Source organism: Stegostoma tigrinum, chromosome 10 (assembly GCF_030684315.1).
Source record: "Stegostoma tigrinum isolate sSteTig4 chromosome 10, sSteTig4.hap1, whole genome shotgun sequence".
In the NCBI taxonomy this organism is placed as follows: Eukaryota; Metazoa; Chordata; class Chondrichthyes; order Orectolobiformes; family Stegostomatidae; genus Stegostoma; species Stegostoma tigrinum.
The window spans coordinates 24,034,184-24,049,726 of record NC_081363.1 but is presented as its reverse complement, the minus strand read 5'-3'; the positions used below and the strand labels follow the sequence as shown (position 1 = coordinate 24,049,726).

Below are 15,543 nucleotides of genomic sequence, written 5' to 3'. Positions count from 1 at the left end.
TGCTGTTGCTCCTACCTCTTCCCATCTGAAAATCTCATCCTTACTTTGTCATATTTAGGCTTTACTACTTCAATGTTCTCAAGGCTGGCCCTCTCTTCTTTCCATTCTCCATGAATATCAGTTCATTCAAACATTTGTGCTGACCTACAACTTCAAACACTGCAAATTTAAATTTCTCTCACTTCTATTTAAATCTCTTTCAGGCCCCTTCCCAATTTAGTTACCATCTCCAGAAGGTAATACACAATAACGCTCTTCGAATCAGGTATTAAACAAGTTAAGGAACAAAAACAGAAGTTACTGGAAAAGCTCAGCAGCTCTGGCAACATCTGTGAAGAAAAAAATCGGAGTTAACATTTCTGGTCCAGTGACCCTTCCTCAGATCTGATTGCTTTTCCTTCTGCCTTAGGAACAACAACTTGTCTCAAATAATATTGTGTCGGTGGTAACTAATCATGTTTGAAAAATAGAAGCCAGTTCTGAGGAAGGGACACCAGACCTGAAACATTAGCTCTTGATCTTTTCTTCACAGATTCTGCCAGACCTGCTGAGCTTTTCCAGTAACATCCATTTTTTGTTCCTGATTTACCGCATCCACAGTCCTTTCAGTTTTTAGCGAGTATTCAACAAGTTCAGTCCACCTGAAAAGAAAGACTATCTGGTATAAAAGCTAATGAACGGTCATTCTAACTCCCATACTTGCCATTGCTCTCATTCAGGCTCAGCAGAGTATCTGTGCCTTGAATTCACTCTCTGAAATTCATATCATTCCATTTGCTTTCTATTTGAAGATTTGTCTTGTGCTGTGATTGTAATGTTATTGGATTCGGACTCCAAATGCTCCGGAAAATACAAGATTAAATCCCATCACTGCAGCTGGTGAAACTTAAATTCAAATAGTTTTGAAGTTGGTGCAGTGATAATGTCCCTAGCCATGGACCAGGAGGTTCAGGTTCAAATCCCACCTGCTCCAGAGGTGTGCAACAACATCTCTCAACAGGTTGATTGGAAAAATATGTTAAAAGAAAACATAGTTTTCGTGACACATGTCTTAACTCATTTTTGGCTTAGGTCCAACTTCTTATGCTTCGACAAACCATCTCAGAATGTCCTTTTATGTTAAAACTATTAAATATAAGTTCCTACTTTCCAAACATGATTAGTTACCACGGACACAATATTATTTGAGATAAGTTGTTGTTCCTAGGGCAGAAGGAAAAGCAATCAGAAATGAAAGTTGTTTTTAACCTACTGCAGATCAAAATGTTGAGAAGCCTTAGCATCGAGTTCAGAACTTGATATTGCTCATGAAAGATACAGCTACTTCACCTGACTTATCATACCGATTATTTATAATGATACTTCACTGTAACTGTTATCACGACATAATCGCACTAGTAAAATGAGGGCAGTAGACAATAGATTGTCTTTATACGACAAAATAAGTGAAAATTGATTGATTTTGTGCTGGAAAGATGGACAAAAGAGAAATTACTGCTATTGTATTCAATGTGCTTGATATTTTTCACAAGTGGTTTGCTTAGTAGTGCAAACAGATGTTCCCACTCTTGGAAAAACATTTTGTACTCTATTTGCACAATTATTGCAGATTCACACTATATTTTAACATATAATTGGGGTCAGCTTATTTATTTTGTTGAATTTTGTAATTTTTAAATATACTTGCCATCTGACTATGCAGTTTTCTGAAAGAGTAAAGACTTACAAATTATGTGACTAAACTTAAAAAGCAAGAAAGTTTCTTACAGATTGTACAGCAGCATTAAATGCTTTTCTGCAAAATACCACGTTCTTTAAAATGATGTCACAGAAATTAGCACACAATTCCTTTCATCAGTGTTATAATAGAGGAGGAAACCCAGCTATTTCAAAATGGTTAATGAATTCAGTAAAATAGCAGAAAGAGCAGTTCTCTGCAAATACATTCGCAGGTATAAAGCTGTCATATGGAGTTCCTTTAAAAATCTCTCCCTGGTTGCTCACTTGGTACAATTTTGATGTCCTTATTTTACAATTAGTTGTGTTTCTGCCTTAATTTTTGAATCTATCACCAATATTTCCTGTTTATTCGTCTGTACCATATGCTTGTTCACTAACCTACCCTTTCTTTCACCAGTAGTCAAACTGCTCGTCTAACTTTATCACCTCCAGCTCTTTTTACTAGCCTTCCAACTTTACTTGCTTCATTCATAGGTACATGTGCATCAATGGCAAGCCAAAAATTTATTAATCATTCTAAAGTGCCCTTGAGATGGCTACAGCGTATAAGATGAAAATACTGTTAAGGTGAGAGGTCCAGAATTGTGATCCACTAATGATGAAAAAAGAGGAATATATTTCCAAGCCACGATGAAATGTGACCTGGTGGGAAAACTTTCAATTGGCAGTGTTTTAATGCACCTTCACCTCTTGTACTTCGAGATGGAAGTCATGAGTTTGGAACATGTCAAAGTTGGTTGGATGAGTTTCTATAGTTTATCTCATGGATGGCACACATTGCAGTCACAATGAGCTGGTGATGATGGGAGTGAATGTATAAGGTGGTGAATTAGATGCCAATCAAGATGATTATTGCCCTTCTAGAGCATTGCTGGAATTGCACCTATCCGTAAAAAGGAAAGTCTTCCATTACACACCGAACATATGCTTTTAAGGAGACAGAGCGTTGAAGCTGGAGGAACACAGCAGGCCAGGCAGCATCAAGAGGAGCAGGAAAGTTGACCCTTCCCGACCCAAACATTATTGTCCCCTCCTCTCCACCTTTAAAAGGCTAGATTGCATATTTGGAGCTCTGTCTGCACATCCCTTCCTCTTGTTACCCCTTTCTCTACTTTCAAATGTATTTTCAAAAGCTGTCTTTTTGGCCATGATTTCTGCCAATAAACCTAAACCTGTCACTACTCAGTGCTGGTCCTCCCCTCTGTGAAGCACTGGAAAGGAAACTTGTCATTGAACATTTGTGAGCTAATTTTCTCTCAATAGTTTCAAGGCCTGTGAGGGAACATCATGTGGAAATCAATATCTGAATCAATTGATAGCATAAATAACAGTGACAACTTCCACTTATGTAGTGCCTTTAATGTAGAAAAACATCACAAAGCACTCCGCACAGCCATAAGCAAACAAAAATGAGTGCTTGATGGCAGAAGGAGGAGCAACTAAAAACATGATCAAAGAAATAGGTTTCAAACATGTCTTAAATGGTTGACGACATGCTCGAGAAGGGCAGAACAGAATTCTGGAATTTGGGACTTTGAGGTCTGAATGTACTACTGTAAATCATGTGGCAACAGGAATGGGTTAGGGTTAGGTTAACCCTAAACCCAAACTCAAACCTAAGCTTAAATTTAACTCTTTCTCACATGAGGCCAAAGCTGGAACAAGAACCCAAGTTCTTGGAGTGATATATGGCTAGAGAAGAATAGAAAAATATGGAGGGACTGAAACCATTAATGGTTTTAAAAATTAGACATTGGGACACCAGTTGGCAATGAAGGTCAGCCATAACACACGAGATCACAAGCTATCTGAGCAGAATTTGTCCATTCGGCCCATCAGGCAAGCTCTGCCATTTGCTCACAGCTGATATGTTTCTCAATCCCATTCTCTTGCCTTCTCCCAAATAACCTTTGATCCCATTACTAATCAAAAACCTATATATCTCTGTCCTTGAGGTACTCAATGGCTTGCCGTCCGCAGCCATATGTTACATTGATATGCACTGTTATTTTAACAAGATTGAATTATACTGTTGCAATTTATTTTTGCAGTTGGCCTACATTCTTCACAATTGGAAACATTTCACTTAGCTAAGCTGAGAAAGCATGGATCTTTACCAGTAAGAACCAATTGTTGAAGTCGGGAGGTGACACAGGGGTTCCACTGGGCTGTAATTGCCTAGAAGTGAAAAGGTATTCAGGACATTGGTAATGTCCCTGCTGTTTATCTCCTTGAAAATGTTCAGGCCTCTGCTGACAGGCTTGTTTAGATCCAAGTTAGGAGAATGCTAGTCCCCCAGTAAAAAATCTACTCATTTTGTGTCCCACAAGTCGACCAGTCTTGCAGGTGAGTCATCCAGCATTCCTATAAGTCTCCAGTATTGGATTGCTGAGATGCCACAGCTGATCAACTCAGCTCCAGGCAAATCATTCTTAAACTAGTTTGAGCCCAAAGAAACTTCACCGACCTTCCCCACCCCCAAACAGTAGACATGCTTCTGAATTTAATATGGGCCAGATATTTGAATCTTCCTGTTCAATGAGGGAGATTCTTTTTCCAAGCTGTGAAGAATTGAAAACCAGCATATAAACTGTTTACAAAATGAAACAGAAACTTATCATTCAAGATGATGAAGATTATACATACTGGTGAAGGAAAATATTGCAAAGTAATATGAGAATGGGACAGTTAATATAATTAGAAGAAACGTGCTCGCAGGGAAAGGGAATTTTTACACATGGAAATGCCATGGGCTGCTTGGTCCTGTTTCTTTTTTTGCATTTGATTTTCTGTTTTTCAATGCACATACAACATATTGGAGAGACTACATCAGATATAAAAGGTGCAAATGTTAAAAATTAATCTGAGCCATTTTGCAAAATCAACCAAAGGAAGAATGCAATCCAATCAAACTTGGATTTTCTACTCTGTAAAACATGATGTCACTCAGGGAGAAGGTAAACTTTTGTCAACTCATAATTATTTCACAGAATATTTTAGATTGACTGCCTCCTAAGCTTATTTTTACCTACTGGTCTCTTAGAACAGAAATATTTGAAGCTGCTGTAATATTTAAAGAAAATTGTTCGAACACATAAACAATGGTATTGATCTAAAATAAGACAGACATAGCAAATGCTTGCAATCAATTAAATATTTTTGAAGTCCTGTCATTCCCGTAATATAGGAAGTGCAAAAGGCAATTTGTACACAGAAAGGTTCCATGAGCAGCAATGAAACAATGGCCAGATAATCTGTGTTAGCATTGTTAGTTGAGGAACAAATATTAACCAGGAAACTGATAACTGCCTCCTCTTCTTTAAATACTGCCTTTTACATCCACCCAAAAAGGATGATGTTTGGTTAATAATGTATCCTAAAATCAATAAATCCTGCAGTAGAGCTTAAATTATGTGCTTAAGTATCTGGAATTCTATTTTAGCATACACTGTTAAATGAGAGATCGAGAGAAAGCTATCTTAAAGCCCCTCCCTCCCCCCAAATTATAAAAGTAAATGGAAAAGGAACTAAGAACATTGATAGTTTATTGTTCTGGGAAAGAAAGAATGAGAGTAATTAGATAAGGCAATGAATCTTGGTAAACAAGAGTGAGAATTAAGATTCTGAGGAGGCTTAAAAGGTCTTGATAAGGTAAATGTTGAGCAGATGTTTCTACTTGTGGAGATAGCTCTAGTTTGGGGACATAGTTACAGAATAAGATGTCACACATTTTAAACTGAGATGCAAAGGAATTTCTTCTGCCAGAGGATAGTAAATGTTTGTCATTCTCTACCCCAGGATCTGCAGATTAAATCACTGAAAGTATTTAAAAAAGAAGTGGAGCTGGCATGAGAGAGGAGTTCAGGCCTTGGGCAGATCAGCTGTGATCTCGTTGAATCGCAAAGCAGGCTTGAAAGGCTGAATATCCTTCTCCTGATTCTACTTTTTACAAATGCATGAGTATGGAAGTAATTTGGAAGGAATGAAAGTGGAATGCTCAGACTATCAATGATAATAGAATTATCAGTAAAAAAGGGAAAAATATCAAGATAAGCAAGCAATTGAAGGCTAGTGATGAATCAGAAGTTGGCCATCAGACAGCAAGCTATTCTTGTACAATATTTAGGAGTTGGTTTCACCATAGAGCTTTTCTTTTTATCTATTAATGGAAGAGTTGGAAAGTAATGAGGTTGTGAGTAATATTGAGGTCCAACACAAGCAGTTTCAGATCCTGTTTGTTTGGTTCTCAAGAAACTCTCTCTTGTTTGTCTGTTTAATCCCCCAAACTAATTGAACAATAAAGCTCGTTTCTCCCTGTTAGTAACTACAGTTGGGTTAACTGAAGACTATGGGAAGCTTAAAGGAGCCTAAATTGTTGTCCGTGTGACTCATTCAGCTTTAGTTGACCAAAATTTCGAATTATACCTCACCTTGAAAAATTTATTTGGGAGCATCCTTTCCACTTTTTTTGGTTATGTGGAGTTTTTAAAAGAATCAAGTAGATATAATGCAAGATCTTAAAGAAATTAAAAGGTTGAATATGTATATCCTTGTTAAATTTGAGCATATAACATAATTATAATGTTGCTATTGAAAAAAACTTCAAGTAAAAATGAGTAGACAATGTTAAAAATTTTAGAATTGAATTCACATTTGATTAACATTTAAAATTATGGCATATTTAAAACACAGTACAAGACTTTATTGAACCATACATATTTCAGAAGTAGTGCACTCTGGAAATTGAGTTGTACAGAGTTAACATCCTACATTAAGAATCTTTCATCTCTGATCAAAATCTACCTCAAGTTGATGAGATTTTTGAAAGCGTCTTCTCAATGGTGATAATGGGTAACTAAAAACAACAAATTGGTAATGTCATTCATAGAGTCCTTATGGGTCTATGATTCCCCATTTGGCAAGCAGAAACAAAGACACTGATTTGAGTTATAGGGTACTTTTCTGATGCAAGGACTAATAGACGATATTAAGTAAGCCTTACACTACATATGATATCTACTTCAGTAAGGCTTGCTTAAAGCTACAGTTGGGTTCCTTAAAGACGCAATTTTAAATAAAACAACTTTAAATGAATCGGATTATTACAATGACAAATAAAGGCTGTAGAAACCTTCATGAGGACATTTTTCATAGAACAGCATGAAAACATGCCCTGCATTTTGAAATAGTGTACATTCTAATGTTAGTAATGAAAGAGCTTTTGAAATATAGTCAATGTAAAAATATAAAATAAATAGTCTAATTCTACTTAACCCCTACATTCGAACTCCCTATTGCTGCTTGCCTGTTTGATTCTCCCACTTGCTTTTTCCACTCCCTAATGTTCAAAGTGAGCGAGGGCTCAGGATAGGCATGATGATAGAGAGCAAGTGAGCAACAGGAAATACATGGAAGTGGTGTATAAGAAAGTCTCGACAAACAGGAGAGTATCTTGGAGAATCAGACAGACTACTCCAAATTGGCGCAGTTTGAGACACATTTGTTCTATCAGTGATGTCATATAGTCATGTTAAAGTATAAATCCTGAAGTTTAATATGTATTCTGATACCTTTACATCTATGATGATGAAGTGAAGCAATATTGGAAGAAGCAGCTTTAAAAAAAGGACTTAGCGTAGACCATATCTTGTGAGTATTTTATATTGCCAACGTGTGGTCAAAATTGAAAAATGTTCCATCTGTTTTAATACGTCACACAATCTTATTATTTTTCCATCCCTACATTATCAGAGAATGGAAAAATAATAGGATTGTGTGATGCGGTAAACCGACATTGGTCTTTCAATGTAAATTGATGAAAGCAAATGTTCAACTGTCCACCTGTGTAAAGTACCTTTCATGAAATGACCTTTGTCTCTCTCAGTCAGTTGCCAGGGATTATAGGATAATTAAGCACTAATTGGCACAAAATCAGTGCTCACAGAAAATAGATACCAGGGACAATGCAAAAAGGGTCATCAGAATCCCTTCAGGCTCCTTTGCCAATTGAGAAACATTGTGCAGAAATAATGAAGTTTTACTCAGTCTAATCTGACCTGCGAAGCACAGCAAAATGTGTTTTATTGCTCAGTATAAAATTCCCATACAAAAGTATTTCTTTTCTTAAAATGTTTGTAAATGATGGTGAATTTCCCATGATCACATCAGTAGATTTTTCCTGTTCCTGTCTCTCGATGAATTGGGGGTAAAAAGGGCAATTTTCTCCATGTGTTCATTTGGGTGCTGACTACTGAATTCAGTATACCAGGGGGCCAAGGAACAGAAAAATGCCACCCTAACACCTAGATGTAAAGAGAATAGGGTGAGGGAAAATTCAATTTTGACTTGGAGTGAATAGTAGGAGAACAAATGCTCTTTATGCACCAAACATGTTCTTCCTTATTGGATCCTTACTTGCATCCCAGGGTACTATAAGAGGTGGTGGGAGAATTAGCAAATGTACTAGTAATTATTTACCAAAACTCACTAGACTCTGGGCTGGTTCCTGCAGATTGGAAAATAGCCAATGTGACACCACTGTTTAAAAAAGGAAGTAAACAAAAACAGGTAACTATAGTCCAGTTAGCTTAGCTTCGGTAGTGGGGAAAATGCTTGAGTCTATCATAAAGGAAGAAATAGCAAGTCATCTGGATATAAATTGTCCCATTGGGAACACCCAGCATGGGTTCATGAAGGGTAGGCCATGTTAAATAATTTGGTGGAATTCATTGAGGATGTTACTTGCATGGTGGTCAGTGGGGAACCTGTGGATGTGGTGTATCTGGATTCCCAGAAGGCATTTAACACGGTGCCACACCAAAGGCTGCTACATAGATAATGTTCCATGGTATTACAGGTAATGTATTGGCATGGATAGAGGATTGGTTGACCAGTAGAAAGCAAAGTGTCAGGGTAAATGGGTGTTTTTCTGGTTGGTGGTCAGTGGCTAGTGGTGTGTCTCAGGGATTAGTGTTGGGACCTCAATTGTTTACAATTTACATAGATGCTTTGGAGTTGGGGACTAAGTGTGGTGTGTCAAAATTTGCAGATGACACTAAAGTGAGTGGTAGAGCAAAGTGTGCAGAAGAAACTGCAAGTATGCAGAGAGATAAAGATACACTAAATGAGTGGGCAAAGGTCTGGCAGATGGAATACAATATTGATAAGTGTGATGTCATCCATTTTGGTAGGAATAACAGCAAAATGGACTATGTTTTAAATGGTATAAAAATGCAGCACGCTGCTGTGCAAGGAGACTTGGGTGTCCTTGTGCATGAATTGCTAAAGGTAGGATTGCAGGTGCAGCAGGTGATTAAAAAGGCAAATGGAATTTTGTCTGCCATTGCTCGAGGGATGAAGTTAGAAAAACAGGGAGGCTATGCTGCAGCTGTAGAGGGTCCTGGTGAGGCCACACCTGGAGTACTGTGTGCAGTTTTGGTCTCCTTACTTGCAATGAGATATACTAGCACTGGAGGGGATGCAGAGGAGATTCACTCAGTTGATTCCAGAGTTGAGAGGGTTGGATTATGAGGAGAGACTGAGTAGACTGGGATTATACTCATTGGAATTCAGAAGAATGAGGGGGGATCTTATAGAAACATATAAGATTATGAAGGGAATAGATAAGGTGGAGGCAGGGAAGTTGTTTCCTCTCGCAGGTGAAACTAGGACTAGAGGACATTGTCTCAAAATAAAGGGAAACAGATGTAGGACTGAGATCAGGAGGAACTTCTTCACCCAAAGGATTGTGAACCTGTGGAATTCCCTGCCCAGTGAAGCGGTTGAAGCTACCTCGCTGAATGTTTTTAAGGCAAGGCTAGATAAATTTTTGAACAGTAAAGGAATTAAGGATTATGGTGAGTGAGCGGGTAAGTGGAGCTGAGTCTCAAAAAGATCAGCCATGATGTTATTAAATGGATGGCAGGCTCAAGGGGCCAGATGACCTACTCCTGCTCCTAGTTGTTATGTTCTCATGTTCTTATGTTCATAGAAGTGAAATCAAGGTATAACACAATCTCTCACATTGTTCCCCAATGGAAGGCCATATATTTTGAAATGTTATGGGTATTTATTCAGATATTTGCTGTAGGCCATGCCTGTCAGTGTTTTCCAGTTTTGATTCTCATGTAGGATTATCGGGCTACCGGAAAGGCCATTTACTTTGATGGAGCTTGCTCTTGCAATACCTCCATGACACTACTTGCATCAGAAAATGTAGCTTTTTTTTTGGATACAGACCTGTGGAGGAGGCAATACCTTAACGTCCTTCCTAAAACCCCAATGCTGTTCAAACTTATGCCTGGGTAAGAGAAGACCTAGACAATTGACATAATTTTATTCCCTTCATTGGAGGATTTGTGCCCGTGGTAAAGCATGGATTGTCCAAACAGCTTTGGCACAACCAGACAGCTTGATTTCATGCAGTGTACTCCCAATCACCAGTAAAGTGAGACTTCTTCCAGAGCACAAGTTGCAGCACCTGCCTTCGTGTCAGAAGCCAAGATGGGTTTCCCATCCATGCCATCTTAAGGAGCAATTAAACTTTCCAGTCTTCATGAAGCAACCGTGGAACTCACAGAAATGACATAGACTAAGTGTAACTGAATAACCTGTGAGTCTCCCAATGTTGTTCGGAGTGAGAATCTGATGGATCCTCATGCAATTTTAAAGGCATATTATTTGTACTTAATCACAGTGGGGCTTGTTGGGCCATGGCAAAGAAATTGAATTTCCAGAAGTGCAAGCTAATGCATGACTTTAATGCTCTATAATCATAAACATGAGAGAATAAATTTTAATTTTAAGCTGCATATTCCAAATGTTGGAAAGAAACTAAAACTGTTTTGAGTCAAAATTAACCCATTCAGCCATTAATGAATTGATATCAAAACTATGGCTTTGTCAGGGGCTCTTGTGTTGAACAATTATGACTGAATTTTTCAAGGAAGTAACCAGGTGTGTAGATGAGAGTAATACAGTTGATGTGGTCTGCATGGACTTGCATAAGGCATTTGATAAGGTCTCACATGGTGAACTGGTTAAGAAATTAAAGCACACACAATCCAGGGCAATTTGGCAACTTAGAATTAAATCGGCTTGATGGCAGGAAAGAGAGTATGATGTTTGAAGGTGGTCTTTTTGTGACTGGAAACCGGTATTCAGAGCTAGATCCAGAGGATATAGAAGAGATTCTACTAGGATGTTATCTGACCAGGAGTGATTCACCTATGTTAAGAGGCTAGATAGGCTAGGGTTGTTTTCATTTGTTGATATGTTGTACATCACAGTGTTTGTGCTTTTCAGTATTTGAAGTTGGTGAATTTATTGATGTTTCTCAATGTTTGAAGTTATTCTTGAAGACTGAGGGGGGTTTGATTAATGTGTACAAAAACCTGAGGGGCACAGAAAATTTTTACAGAGATAAATGTTTCCATTTAGTACAGAAGTCAATGTCCAAGCACCGTTGTTTTACAGTAAGGAGCAGGAGGCTTAGGGGGAATTTAAGAATAGTCTTCATGCAGAGAGTTGTGAATATCTAGAACTCACTGACTGAAAGTGTGAACTATTTATAAAAGCACTTGAAAAGTCATAACACATAATGCTACCGGTCAAGTGCTGGAAAATAGGATTAGAACAGATGGCTGTCGATGACCAGCATGAGCATAGTGGGCTAAAGGCCTCTTTCTGTACAGTGGAAATCTAACTCCCTGTGACTCTATGGTTGAATGAATACCAAACAAATCTGTACATGAACCAATCTCATTCGTAATGCATTTAGTGGTTCAACTTGCCTTATGCATCAGGTATACCTGAATAATTTCCATCTGTCATGATATATGATTAATGTATGTCTCATTTTAAATTCCTACACATGCAATGCTGTCATCCCGGTAAACGGTACGCTCACAATAGCAAAAGTGTTCATATCGGAGAGTGGAACAGGCTGTGTTGGCAGTGGAGCAATGTTAAACATTTGAGACGGAAGACAGCAGCCGTCTGCATGACGTGCATATCTCAAACGGTATTCTGACTGTACGACAAGCATAAAGCTTCTGGTGTGAACAAAGGCTTGCACCAGTGAATGGAGTTAATGTGTTACATTTATATCAACTGTTTTATAAAACTAATACACCTTTGAAAGTTTAAGATGTACAATTTCAGGGCCGTACTTTTTTCAATTAACGAGCCATAAGCAAAAAAAAGCTTGTACGTGTGACATTTATTTTACTCAACAATCCAACTATTGTTAAATTAACCTAGATTGTTGCCTCGCGTTACAGTGATAAAGCTGCAGGAAGGATTCAATGTGGTTTCTGCGGAGTATATAGATTTTGTATAAAGCCTTAAAGCGGGATGCAGAGCCCATCTTTCAGCGAGCCCTCTGCCAGAGACGAACACTATCTCCAAAACATGCCCTGTGCCCGTGAAAGTAACACTAACAGCGCTCTTCCTGGTGCCTTTCGCTGTCTTTAGCTCGCTCATCGCGAATTTCACAGCCAGTTCCAGCTCCATCGCCAGATAAATGGCTTAATGCATCAGTTCTTACTGCCGCCAACTACCTAAGTGAGATAAGCCCATTGACAGGACAAACCACTGAGAATTCGGATCAATAGGATAGTGAACGAGAAGCGACACGGGCTCCTAAGATATATAAGCGTCTGAAATAAAGGCCCGTGGGAGACAAAGAGGAAGAGGAGGGCTGGGGAATAATCTGGTGAGATTCCAAAAAAAATAGTTTAAAGAAAGTAGCGCCTCATATTGCTTCTGGAATGTGCCCCTTCTGTTGGACACGTGAATAAACAAGTCAACAACAGCGAATGGTGGGAAGGGAAAGCAACATTTCAACACAGTCATCAACAAACAATGTACACTGGAGCAAATTTTATAGTCATTAAATTGTCTAATAGGCCTCAAACACGAATAAAAAGCAGTAAAAGTACAGCGCACGACAGGTGATTATTTATCTCTCAGGCAGTTTCTCAAACTCCCAGTATCATTCAGTCTCATCCTACCATACAGTCTCCAACTGTATCCTATAGTGCTATACACAGGCTGGAATGAGCGAAACTGCTCCAAACAGGGAAGAAAAAGTACTGGGCGGGGGGGAGTAAAACTTGAAATCATTTATTAAAGAAAGAACGAGGCAAGGATGGATTTTGCTTTCCACCAAACAGGGAATGGTGCCCATATGCGCAATCAAAATGCTTTAATAAAGTAAGCTTGAAGGGCCCCGGCGGTTTTAAATGCGTGTAAGATCGACTTTGGAAAAAAAATTGTCACTCCAAATGATAAAGTGTTTTGCATTTAATCTATAATTGCTCCAATGAAACATTATGGATATTTAGTTTGCAAAGAATTAATTGATTGAAACTCATTAATAAGCATGGAATACAAAATGAACAACAAATCATTTTTTGACTTTGAAATTTGAAAGTTTTTTTGGTTCATGTCTGAACTTTGGTATAAATGAAATTAATTCTCCGAGGAGATATTACGTTTCTCTTATTCCAGGATTTTTTGCTATGTCTCGTGTTAATATTCATTAGATTGCATTTATTTTGTAAATGTGGTTTCCTCTTTGGGTTACACTGTGAGCCAATTTATTTGCTTTCTCTCACCGGGGAGTTGGTGTCATTTTCTCCTCATGTCACTTTCTGCACGGTTTTTTTTGTACGTCAGGTTAACGCATGTTCCGCTGCTTGTATTACACTGAATTATCGAACATTAATTTCATTGAACCTCAAGGCATTTGGTCCAACAGGACGATACTGCTAGTTATGCTCCCACTTCAGCCATCCCAACATCAGATCCATTTTCTTCCTTATCTGGTTTCTCCAGGGAGGGATCGATAGTGCTCACTCAGAACCCTCCACTTCACCACTGAAGAGGGTTTCCCTCAGCTCCTTATTGGATTAATTTGCAAGTATGTTGCACATTTTTGATCCTTAATTTTGGAAACATTTATTTCTGGTCTACCTTACCGAACCCTTTGCAATTTTAAAGAGTTTTACTATATTCTCTCTTTTTGACTATATTTATATATATTATATTTTTTGTATATTTATATTTACTACATTCATCTCCCGTGGATTAAAAAAAAACTTCGAAAACTCTCGACCAGTTCAATTAGCAGAGATAACTGCTGTTGCCAAAGCTCATCTGGTTATGTACGAGAACACACTGAAAGACTGATTTCCTTCTTAGAAAATGTTCTTTGGAGCGAAGAGGTAGACTGGAGATGAAAGGTCACATTAATAAGGAAATGTTAAAAGAAATCCCAACTTTCAAAGTCAGGGTTCATATCCTGACTCTCCAGGTCAGTTGGGACCAGTAATGAAGATACTGGCAAAGGAAAATTTTCCACTTAAACAGTAATTTTAGGAAAAAAAATTCTTTAAAAACTGAAGCATTTGTTTTTTTTTCATTCCTGATGTATTGGCTCATTGGGAGAATTGTGTTAGTAAATGGAAAGGACAGAGGGCGACATATGAAACGTTTAAATAGGCATTCAGACAGTTTAAAACTTTTGAGTTTGGGTAATTTTTCACATAAAAGCAGAAGTTAGATGAACCTATGTCTTGCTCTGTCATTCTATTTTTAAAAAATTAATATAACATTAACTCCTCTACTTCCACGCTTGTTTGGCAAGGCGGAACATAAAACACAATTGACACAATTCAACTGAACAAATAAGGACCTAGAAGTCGGGGAAAGAAAAGATCTTGTTTGAAGTGTGAAATAAGAACGGGGAGAAGAGACAGGCAGGCAGCCAGGTAATCTTTGAAAGATGTACCATGTGTGGTCAATCGGCTCGACGTGTTAAAAAAAACTTGCACCTGAACTGGTAACTCCAACAAGTGCTGCGATTTCACTGAGCGATTCAGACTGCGATCCGACCTTTCGCCGGTGTGCCAAATGCGGCTGTTCGACGAAAAATCAGAGCCTGAAGGAATTAATGATCTTTTAAGTGTAAAGGCATCGGCGTGTAAGGAGTATGTGTGAGAGAGACAGAGAGGAGGGTGAACACAAGAAGCGAAGATACGAATGAGGAAGAATGAGGAATCAGGAAACTGATAGGGGCGGCGAAGAGGGGAGTTCATTCATCCAACACCTTTTTTAAAAGCAACAGTCCCTAAAATGCCACGTTAAGTGCCCCCGATAATTTCACTGAGATTCATTGAAACTGAGATCGCTTGGTGCAAACCTAGCAAAAGTTTTGTAGAGAGTACATGACTTAATCACAAGACCCCCCCGGGCGTGTCAAACGGCAAACTCATCCTTATTTGTATCTGAAAATTGTTCCTTTCCCTGAATTCGAAGCGACTGGACTTCACGCTTCATGAACAAGGATTCACTCCTGTTCTCCGCTGCAGGCTACACCCCAGAAGTATTTCCCTCTGCCTCGTTTACACCAACCTACAACTCCAAGTCAGGGCGAGTAAAGTGCTTACCGTGAATGGTGACGCTGATTCCAGAGAGCTGCTGCTCCACAGAGGTCCAGTTTACCCGTTCGAGGACAGGGAGACCTGTTGAGTTCTTGGGAACGGAATGAAGTTCAAGCACCCTTGCACTCGCTAAGTCTGAAACGGGAAAACGCCCACTTGCTGATCTCACTAACCCACGAATGTAACTCAACTCCTCCAGACCACTCTCCGGGCCCTGCATAGCTGGGGGATTCGCCAATGCTGTCTCCAATGAGCTCTCAGGTGGAGTCGAGTTACACGGTGCCATGCTGTGGGAGGAGGATGTCACAAGCTCGGTAACTGAGCAGCCCATTCCCTCCGCGCAGTAATCTTGCCTGAG

At 38.9% G+C, this 15,543-nt stretch overlaps 1 protein-coding gene across 1 annotated transcript in view; it reads right to left on the bottom strand.

Moving 5' to 3' along the window:
- si:dkey-87k14.1 (leucine-rich repeat transmembrane protein FLRT2) overlaps positions 1–15,475 on the bottom strand; it is a 59,718-nt gene extending 44,243 nt beyond the window's left edge. Inside the window, exon 1 of the mRNA XM_048538082.2 lies at positions 15,192–15,475. The gene's annotated coding sequence lies outside the window, so the exon portion shown is untranslated. The remainder of the gene's footprint in view (positions 1–15,191) is intronic.
- Between the last annotated feature and the right edge of the window lie 68 nt (positions 15,476–15,543).